Genomic DNA, 11,185 nt, shown 5'->3' with positions numbered 1-11,185 from the left:
CATTCTGCTGTCACTTATTACTAATTAGAACAAATAAATGAATTAATTTTAAAAAAGGGCTGGGAATGTAGCTCAGTAGTTTAGCCCATTCTGGGTTCAATCCTGGTATCAAAACACAACACAACACACACACACACACACACACAAAAAAAAAAACAAAACTAATGGTGTGGAAGAAACATTAATTAAAACAACAACAACAACAACAAAACCCTATATACCCTACAAAGTAAAAGGTAAGAAAGTGAATGTCTATAATCCTTGCATGTTTAAATATTTCTTCACCAGAATTGCGATTTTTGGTTGCACTTTTTTTTCCTCTGCTGATTTTTATATAGATTACTACACAAATTCTAAATTTCAAAATCTTAGATAATAATTATGAATTTTTCATCACATAAACCTATTTCCAGGGGGCCTTAAAGACTTCTTGTTAATTCGTTGTATCAATAGACATATAAACACATGTGTAGACGCACATACAGCAATATGTAATTGGTAATGGGGACTGAACCCAGAGGTGCTTCATTACTAAGCTACATCCTCAGCCTTTTCTAGTTTTTTCTTTTTTCTTTTTTCCAAGATGAGATTTTTCTATGTTGTTTAGGACCAAGCAAATTTGCTGGACCTGACTCCAAATTTGTAATACTCCTGCCTTAGCCTACAGAATCTCTGGGATTACAGGCATGCCCACACATATATATCTTAAATATTATCTTCTTTTAATAATAGAACTTAGTCATAATGCTTTGCTCTCCTACAAAGCAACAAATGCTTCAAACTGTCAGATCTCCATACAAGTTATATCATTTCTGGAATCCATATATCTCCCTAATTCTTACTCTCTAGTTTACAGGTTTTGTAGTCAGTCACAAACTGAGAAACATATAAATTTTTATCTCTTTTTAAAGACTCCAGTAGGCCCAAGGCTTCCTAACTATCTTCTGACCATAGTTACTGTTTGCTCCAGAGTTTAGATGTAGTGTTTCTTTAAGTTTGTAAGACTATAATACTAGAAATTTAATCAGGCCTCCATCTTTGAAAAATCCATTTTCTATATCATAATTAATTTTAATCTGTCTTATCTATACAGGTAATATATAAAAATATGGTACATTGTTTTTCTTTTAGAAGAAAAAAATCATTACTCTTTGAACCAATGATTTGTACCCACTTGTCTGAGTGGAAATGAAAATGATGGAGAAGTAATGCTTGTCCATAGAAGTTGAAGAAGGAATAATAGTACTCAAGTTGATTAAACACATTTTTAGATGAAATCACAGGGTGGGGAAATACCTAGAGGAAGAGGCAGGATACATGTTTCAAAGGGAAGTGCTATTAAAAACAAGATACAGGTAAACCACAAACAAGCCAGGAACAGAGCTGAACCCTCTAGGGAGTTCAGAGTCTCCGAAAGTATCTATAGCTTAGGGACAAAGTTGGCAGCATTAATAAACACTTATTTTAGGAAATAAGTACTCATGGAGTGGTCCTCAGATGATTCTCTCCTGTCCCCATGACAGAACTACCCCCCCACCAAAAAAAATGAAAAAAATGATTTATAGGTTATTTTTGTTTGAATAATTTCTTATCTCATTCTGTTTATTTTGTATTTACTTGGTTTATCATGGGAGCTTCATTTAACAACTTCAAAAAGAGTCAAGGGTGAAAAGAGGCAGTGAGTATAAAAACCAAGGACAACATGAAGTTCAGCTTTCTGATCTATTTGAAGAGTAATTGATGCTTTTCAAGCCAACGCCTCAGAGGCAGGCCACCTGAAAACTGTAGGTAAAGTCTGCTGAGGCAGGAAAAAAGTATCTGAGATAAAAGTCAAAATAATTATGTTCATAGAAACATAAACACATTGGTGTATTGTTGGATACATCCCCCCAGAAAAAGGAAAAATTTCACCTTGTAGTTTTGCTAAAGTATGCTTGTTTAAAATCCCTCAATACATATCCATATGTATTTTTGTATTAATCCAGCTTTCAGTCAGAAATTTAATGTTTCATTCGTAGTAATGTGTTAGCTGATCGGAAAAGTTTCCATCTAAAGAACAGTTCTCACATCATAGTTGGAATACCACTAAATAAAATAATTCAAACAAAACATGCAAGCAAAATTAAGCAGGAGAATAAAACAATGTAATTTTTTTGGAGGCAGAAGTAATTTCTTCCTTCAAGCAAGAAAACTATTCTTTTGAAAGAAAAATGCTTTAAAATTTAAAAAAAAATCACAGTAGAAAATGAAGCAAGAAAACAAACTTGGGATCATTTTCTAAAGTCTTTGATAATAAACATTTTCTCTCTGAAGGACTCATGAGTATACATTTTAACCTCTGCAGGCTGTACTATGTGTGCAACAAATACTTCATCTTTCTATTGTAGAAAAAAAGAATATACAGATAATACTTACACAAATGAGTAGGAGGCAGTCGCCAATAAAATTCTACCAACACCAATTGACCCATTGGTCATAGTTTGTTAATTCCTGATTTAAAGAAGATTCCTTTAAAAAAAGATGGAAAATGACACCCAAACTAAATGTTCCAACAATGATGTCCTGTATATCTGATTTCTGCAAAGAAAATAAGGAAAAAAAATTCAAAAAAATTATCAAATGACAGAACTGATACAGATTGAAGCACATATGTCTCAATTTTGGAAGGAAAAATTTTGTTTTGTCTTTTTAAAATATCAGGCAGAGTAAAAATTTTAAAAAGAACACATTAAATGTGTATGCAATGGTATACAATTATGTTAAAACTTAAAAAATAACATTCACAGAACATTGCATACTTTATAATATTCTATATGTAACACATGTAAAACTATATATAAATGTAATCATTTCTTCTTCAGTTTTAAAAAACCCAGCTATGTTCCTAAGACATTTTTACATATTGGATTATAATTTTCTTACACTTTATTATTTATAGTTAGTGTCCCTCAATTTTTCTAAGCACAGGAGTCTGAAGGGAAGCTGGGCAATACAATGATACTCCATCCCCCAAATGCAAATAATACATAAAATAAAATAAAAATACAGTATCTGCATATTTTGCAAAAGTATACCAATTAACCAAATGAAATTGAACATGTGGCTAAAAGCATGTTTTTCATCATGTATATAGAGGCAGAATTACTTTTCATTTTCTGCCATCTCTTAAAATTTTGGTAAAATAGATGAAACATAGTATATTATTACTACTTTTCTCATATATAATAATAAAATTCTCCAAAACTAGTATTTGAAACTAACAGTTTGAGTGCATTCTCAAGATAATAATAAAGACTACTATCTATTATAAGTACCTTGATGAATGTTTTAACACAATTATTGACAAACCTGAGAATTAGAATTATCTACATTTCTACGTGAGAAAACTGAGATTTAGGAAGATAAAATATATTGAAACCACAGAAGAAGAAAGAAATAAAGCAAACATTTCTGACTCAGAACCTGAGCTCTTACCCACTATAGTTAATATTTAAGTAAACTTGAGATGTTGCCTACTGTGTAGCTCAAAACAAGGGTGAAAGTGTGTGGGGTATAAAAAAAGAAATAGAAAGTTAGAGGTGTAGTTTGCCTCAGACCAAAGTCATAAATACCCTATCATTTCCAAAAGGGCATATGAATCATTTTGACAACTTAGCAATGATGAACTTTCCTAAGGATTAACTTAGAACTACACTATTCATTCCCCCAACACAACATTGTATTCCCTCTTGGAAAATAGCTATTGAACTTTTATTAAAAATCCAAATTGGGTCTTATTTTCATTTTGTAACATTTTAGTCAAAATGTGTAGCTTATCAGCTATGAGGAAAAATATGTTTATCTCCACGTCAGTTTCAGAAAGAACAGTGTCATTATAATTGTTTCTTTTGCAAAAGTGGTATAAACCTTTCAATATGTGCCATGGACTATCATTAAAGAATTTCTAGCTAGTTCCTTCAAGAGCTTAAAAAGTTGGACTGAGACCTTTAAAACTGTGAGTTCAAATACACGTTTCCTCCTCGAAGTTGTTCTTATTGGGTGATTTGGTCACAGCAAGGAAAAAGCTCACCAAAACATAAATTTATAATAAGTAATACATAACATTGTGGTTAAATTAATTAAAACTATTTATAAAATAAGCAAATTCTGTTAACATACTTCTACATTTACACCCAATATTTCTGCCACCTAAAATGCTGTTCTCCATTCTTTGCTCCTCTCCATTAAATGTTACTTTCTCAATGAAAACTCCTCCAGCACCTCCAGGAAGTTCCACCAAATCCAACAGTACCTTTCCATCACTCCATCTATTTCCACAAGTCATTAATACCTATAATTGTCTCATTTATTATTTGTATAATTGTCTGGAAAGTACCTCAGAATACCTTAAAAACTCCTTATATAACATTCATTTCTATAACTTCAGTACCCAGAAAAATATTTATCTATAGTGAAGGTTGAGTAAAATTATTTGTAACTAATATATGATTATAGGGCAAATATATTCAATAATATAATTTAAGATTTTATATATTTTATAAATAGCAATAGCTGATTTATAGAGCATAAAGGCAACTATCAAATTATTACTATTAACCACAAATATAACAGTTAAGCTACTTGTAGTAAACATTGCTCACACATATGCAATTATTACCTGTTTTGTTTAAACCACAGTAAAATTCTTCCACACATAAACCATCTTTATATGCACTGTTCATTTTAAGGTAAAAATATCATTTACTTTACAGTCATTATTATTATAATTTAAAAGAATAAAAATGATAGGAAAGGAAAGTTAAATATCTGGCATTAAAAGATGTGATGATATGAAATAGTATGAAATTTTATTACCATTGGTCTAAAAGACTGCAATAATTCATTCACATTTCTAAGATTTGTGAATAATATGATCATTTAAACTTTAAGCAGTAAAGTTGGTAATATTCTGTGATAGTAAATATTCTATATTAATTTCAATATGGTATAAACCTGAAGCACAAAATTATTCAAAATTTGAATACTTCCACTGTATGCTACATACATTTAAGGAACCATATTTTGTCAGAATATTTGTATTCATAATATAAAACTTACTTCTAAATTCTCCTAATTTCAATTTTCTCCTACTATCAAAACAATTAATTTTCTTCATTAAATAAAACAAAGTGTCATTCCAACTTATACAAATAGAGGATTCCAATAACATTTTCATGGTCAGGTTCAGATATCATGAACCCAAGGAACACATTCTAAGATAATAATAACAGTATAATCCATTTTGTATCTTTTCATCTTGTCCTGAATTATAAATACCACCAGTACCTGAATTTTGCACAGAAAGCTTTGAGCTTGTGGATATTAAATTTATTTTCTTGACTTTACATTTGAGGCCTGTAGGATAATGGAGTTTTACAAGTAAGATATTTGACCACAGGAAGCTGTCTTTTCTAACCACAAAACATTGTTTATCTAAAGATTGTGCTTGTTATAATTTGCACCCAGGAGTAAAGATAACCTACAAATAAAACAGAATAAGTAACTGTGGAAATCTGAAAGAGATCATGGGTCTATTCACTTCATAAACCTTGTGTACTTTCTTTTATATTCCAATAAAATTGTGTCTTAAGTGAAAATGAAGTTTGATATGTAAATTGTAAGTAATTCATACCTTTTTTGAGTATGAAAGCTATGGACTTTCTCCCAAGTAACTTGTATTCAATCATAGACATTATATTTTTAAAAGTTCTACAACCAATTCTGACCATTTGAGACCTACATTTTAAGGCAATGACTCTCAGATAAATTGTGACCAAGCTTTCTAGTATTCTTTGGTAAAAATAAGATTTCAGAGTCTACTTCCTAAATTTAGAATATATTGATAGGAACTAATATACTATATAATAACTGGTAGCCACTGTTACAATGGAATGGTAGAGGAAATGATATTTGAATAACAGAATAATGTGAAAAAAAGAATCTGAGACAGGGATGGGTAAGTTGCCCCCCACCCATAAAGTATAAAGGGTATAATATTTATACCAATGAATCATAATATCTGGTTTGACTGAAGTGATTTTTACTAGATTTTGATTAGAGCAATTTTGAAGTCATGAATGGACATTATTCAATTCTTCAAATATTTTTTGACAAAATTTGGTGTTTCAAGTATATATCTGTGTGCCAACATATAGATATGAATTGAGACACTATACTTTTAAGACTTAGAAATGGCAGGAAAAACCACAAATATAAGATAAAGTAAATTGCAGGAATCTTGAATTCAAAGCTGATGTATCTGTGGAAGGGATGTGGGGGTGGTAAGTGTAAGGAGAGAAAAATTGCTTGGACTGATCCCTAATTTACAAAATTACACAATAAAGAATGTCTCAGTAGTTACAAGAATTGTACATAATTAAAAAGCTGTTCAAATAATATAACAAGGTGTTAGGCAATTTAGCCAAAGCCTGTAATGCCAGGGACATAGGAGGCTGAGGCAAGAGGACTATGTTTGAGATCAGCCTCAGCAACTTTGCAAGACCCTGTCTCAAAATAAGCAAACAAACAAACAAATAAATAAATAACAGGACTGGGGATGTGTTTCAATTGTAGCATGCCCCAGAGTTGAATCCCCAGTACTGCATACACACACACACACACACACACACACACACACACACACACACATAAACACACATTCCCAAGATGCTGAAGTTCTGAACAAGAACTTAGACCAAGGGATAGACAGTGAAAGACCAAAGTATAATTTGACAAAGGTTATATCTCTCAGAATTTATATCATATAACCTGTAAGACATGTTTACAAATCATGAATAAGTTTTTTTCTCTATGCAGGTCATTTGTAAAAAAGGAAGAAAATTTTTAAAAATTGAATTGAACTAATTTGAAAAGTAGCTTTTATAATTCTACTTATCATAGAACTCTTTTAAATAGTTCTACTTACTGTGTGCTCTGTGTTTCATATGAGATTTACTAATTTAAATTTTAGGAACAATATAAAAATGAGACTTACCTTCATTCAGGATTAATTTAGAATAATAGAGTAATCTATAAAATGCTGCTATTTATAAATTGCAGTAACTAGAATGTATAATAATCAGAAAAAATAACTGGGGAAATTTTTATTTGAAAAAAATTAATGGTTATTGGAAAGGCATTTATTGCTATTAGATGAATTCCAAGCTATATAAGGGGAAAAAATAATGAAAGGAAAGCTGAGAGGGAGAGGGTGAGGGAGAGGGAGAGGGGGAGGGGGAGAGGGTGGGGAGGGAAGTTTCAAGCAGATTTTTGACATGATGGCCAAAAGAAATGTCTAAAGGTTGAAGTTATTTGGAAACAACTGCTGTCTCCATCTGAATGTGACATTCCCAGTAGAGCACCCAGTAGAGCAAATGCAATTTATATTATAGTTACATACTTTGGATGCAGCAGGTTCACTAAGGAGTAAACTCAAATGCAAGAAAATTAAATGATCAGTCAACAGATGGACTAATCAATTATCATGAATAATATAAAATTCTTTTTCCTTATTTTCAGTTTGCAATAAAGGAAACTGAAGGGCCCATGACATATCTGAATAGGCTTCTCCACAAGCGTCTACAGGTTGAGGATGACTCTTGTGCTTGTAGTGATAGGAAAACACTGTTTCCTATTGCACCTGCAAATTTCAAGATAGACTGATGTTTTTACCACATTGAAGTAGAATATGAGAATTTTTTTTTTTTTTAGTTTGAAAAATTGAAAGTATCAGGTATGGGGCTCCTGCAGCCATACTGTCTATGTAAAGAATATGTTGACAAACTTTCTCCTCTCAACCACTTGCAGTAAGATTAACTTTTAAATATTCATTTTTTAAAAATGAAGAGTTCTCCAAAGTCCTCAAGTAGCTGTGTACATGGTGGGATATAATGCTGGACTCATCAGTCTTCTTATTAGTGAGATGCTTCTGCTTGATTTACCATGTCTCTTAAAATAATGTGATTTTCTCTCACATGTGGAAACTAGAGAGAAAAAGGGAAAAGAAAGGTGAGGGAGGGGGATCTCTTTTAAATTTAAATGTTAGTATAATAGAAGAAAAGGACTAGAGAGAGAGGAGGGGAGGAAAGGGAGAAATACTGGAGATTATGAGCCAAATTATATCTTATATTGTGTACATATATAAATATGTAACAATATATTCCACCATTAAGTACAACTACAATGCAACAATAAAAATATGGAAAAGGAAACAAATGACAATGTGATTTTGGTAATTCTCAGCTCCCTAAATGGCCCATTTCCAGTGAATTAGACAGTGAAAATATAGAGAGATACAGCAGAGGAGAGGAGTTTCTAAAATTGGTCATGAACTATATTGACAAATTTTTATTCAATCCTGGCATCTAAGGAGTTTTTCATGTTGCAAAAGTGACTTTCTGTTACACACTGAATCATCTCCCAGAGTGAAAGCCAAGTTACAAAGATTAGACACTTGTAGTTAAAAATATTCTGTCTTTAGAGTGGAGAAGTGGAGAGGGGGAGAATGATGAGTTAATGAAGAAAAGTTGAAGGGTGAAGACAGAAGGGTCAGCGAAGCTAGAGCTATGGTGAGGTAGGAAAGCTCAAGGTGACCAAGCAACAGGAAAAATGCACCACCTCAGTTTACTGCAGGAGATGGTCCGTGTCTGCTTTCTGCTAACCACCATAAAACCATGGTCAGGGTTTTGGAAAAAATAGGCAATGTTCAATTATAGTACACAATTAAAGTCAATGATAGCCACAAAATGATTTAGAATTCAAGCTAAAGAGAAAGGATAAGATAAGGGTGTGGAGATCTTTCTTCATAGATTACTTAAAAAAAGAGAGAGAGAGAGAGAGAGAAAATAAATGTAACACTTTCAATACATAATGTATTACTGTGGTTCATCTTGGTGGCAGAGCATGTGTTTAGCATGGGTGAGTTCCTGGCTTCAACTCCCAGCCCCCTTGCATATTTGTAAATAGTAGCTCATTAATTCATTATATATACATATGCACTGGATAAAAATATGTATTTATTAGTATATTAGTTGTTATACTGTATTAGGGTATATGTCACTTAGAACATTTTCATATAAATGCTAAATAAGAGAGACCTGTGATCTTATAAATATGTATGTGTGTTTTATAATTATAAAATAATTAGTTATTTTTCAAAATCAGCTTTAAAATACAAATTTTCCAAAATGTTTTTTTTTTCCATAAATAGTTATGTTTCTCCAAATCTAAAATCTGGAGAGGGATTTCATTCTAATGTAGGATTTTCTGACATTTCTCATATCCATTGTTTGTCTATATTTTCTTGCAAATTTGGAAAAGTGTAATTTATAATTATGGTCATTGAAACATAATGTAAAACATATATAAGTGATGTTTTCACTCTGACATAACATTTTGTTACTCCCTGCATATGTCTAAAGATCAATTTCAATGTAAGACTACCAAAACATAGTTTAGTCTCAAGCATAAAATAGAAAAATCTCTGGACCCATGTTTAAATGAAGCGTTGTAAGATTCCAGAGCCAGAACTTCATCTATGAAACAGCAAACCCGGGTTCAGTTCAGGTCAGGGGAGAAAAAAATGTCTGTGAAGTTATCTTTATTAAAGGTGAACTGTTGCATGACTATGCTACTGAGTGTGCTATGGAATCTCAAAACTTATGTTCCCCAGTTCTATCATTTGGTTCCTGTGGGTTTTAATATACACATTTCAGTTGAAAAATAATCTCAGAGCATCGTACTGAATATACTCATTTACAAAAATTATTTTTACAATTCTTTTAATTATCTAAAATAATAACCATTTCCAAAGTTCAAACTCACTTTTGATTTAAATATCTGTCTCTTATTTAGCTTTTGAAAATTGAATTTAACACAGCCCACAGATCCAAACTAGTGAACTCATCAGATGATGTATGATAATGTTAGATTTAGAGAGATAAGATGTAGTCTACTGCTTAGATGTAGAGAGATAAGATATAGATATAAATAACAGAAAATTTGTCATTTTAAGGTATGAAAATAACAGTAAGTTTTCAAATTATAACTTAATTACTAGAATTCACAATTTATATTTTATAGAACTTCCTAATTTAATCTAACCAAAGTTACTCTTCATGACAAAGAAAACATGTTTATGTGAAGGTATAATAACATTTTTCATTGCAAATAATTGAATCAGAGAGCCAAATTCTAAATAAAAATAAAAAAGTCAGATGAATATCGTTTGCATACATAAGCATACATACTGTTAAAATAGTAGACTAATTATTTAGTTTTTAAAATAGTATTTATTTTCAGAAATACAAACCTGATTCTTCTTAAATACTCCTTTGTTTAAAAAGATAGACTAAAATGAAGACATAGTTAAAATATCAAAATTTCTATTTCTGTTTAAATAGTTAATCTTATTCCAAACGATGCTCAGTATATCATGTATAATTGGTTTATAATGTACAAATAAGTTGTAAAATTAATCTAGAAGGAATAGCATTAACAAAGGTATTTATTCTTCACAATATTATTAATTCTTCAGTACATCATATTAATTACAAGGCGATGAGATTCAATCTTAGTATGAAGGCTTTAATACAAAAGAAAAATTTAGTGGAGCAAATTGTTAATTTGCTAATACAAAATATACCAAATGTCTACTGAGCTGATCCTCAAGAAAAGTGCTCAAAAAATTGAGATTCCTGACAAATGAAAAATTATAAGAATTTTATTTTCTGATAAGAATCTAATCTACATTTAAATCTGAGTTGGGAGAACTTTATCATTTTTACTTTCCATAATATTTTCCCCACTCACCAAATGATGGACAGATACATATATTTTTTATGGGAACTTCAAGAACTGTGAACATATTTGTTTTCTGGATAATGTTTAAAAATCAGTCTATCTGATTCAAATAATTATCTAAGTCAATTATAATACATGGATTATAATTGGGTATAACTTACAAAAAAAGTTCTGGTACTACTTTTTTCACTTATTTGTGGTATATCTATAGTTGACCAGAAAAACAGTGGCATTTTAGTGCCTCTTGTTACAGGATCATAATCATTAAAGGCTTCAAATAATTTATATGTTAAAATAATTGAATTTGCTATCCCTTTTTATTTTCTGGAAATATTTATAGGTAATA

The sequence above is a fragment of the Callospermophilus lateralis genome, unplaced genomic scaffold (assembly GCF_048772815.1).
Source record: "Callospermophilus lateralis isolate mCalLat2 unplaced genomic scaffold, mCalLat2.hap1 Scaffold_73, whole genome shotgun sequence".
Taxonomy (NCBI): Eukaryota; Metazoa; Chordata; class Mammalia; order Rodentia; family Sciuridae; genus Callospermophilus; species Callospermophilus lateralis.
The sequence above is the reverse complement of the archived record's forward strand: the minus strand, read 5'-3'. Positions refer to the sequence as shown.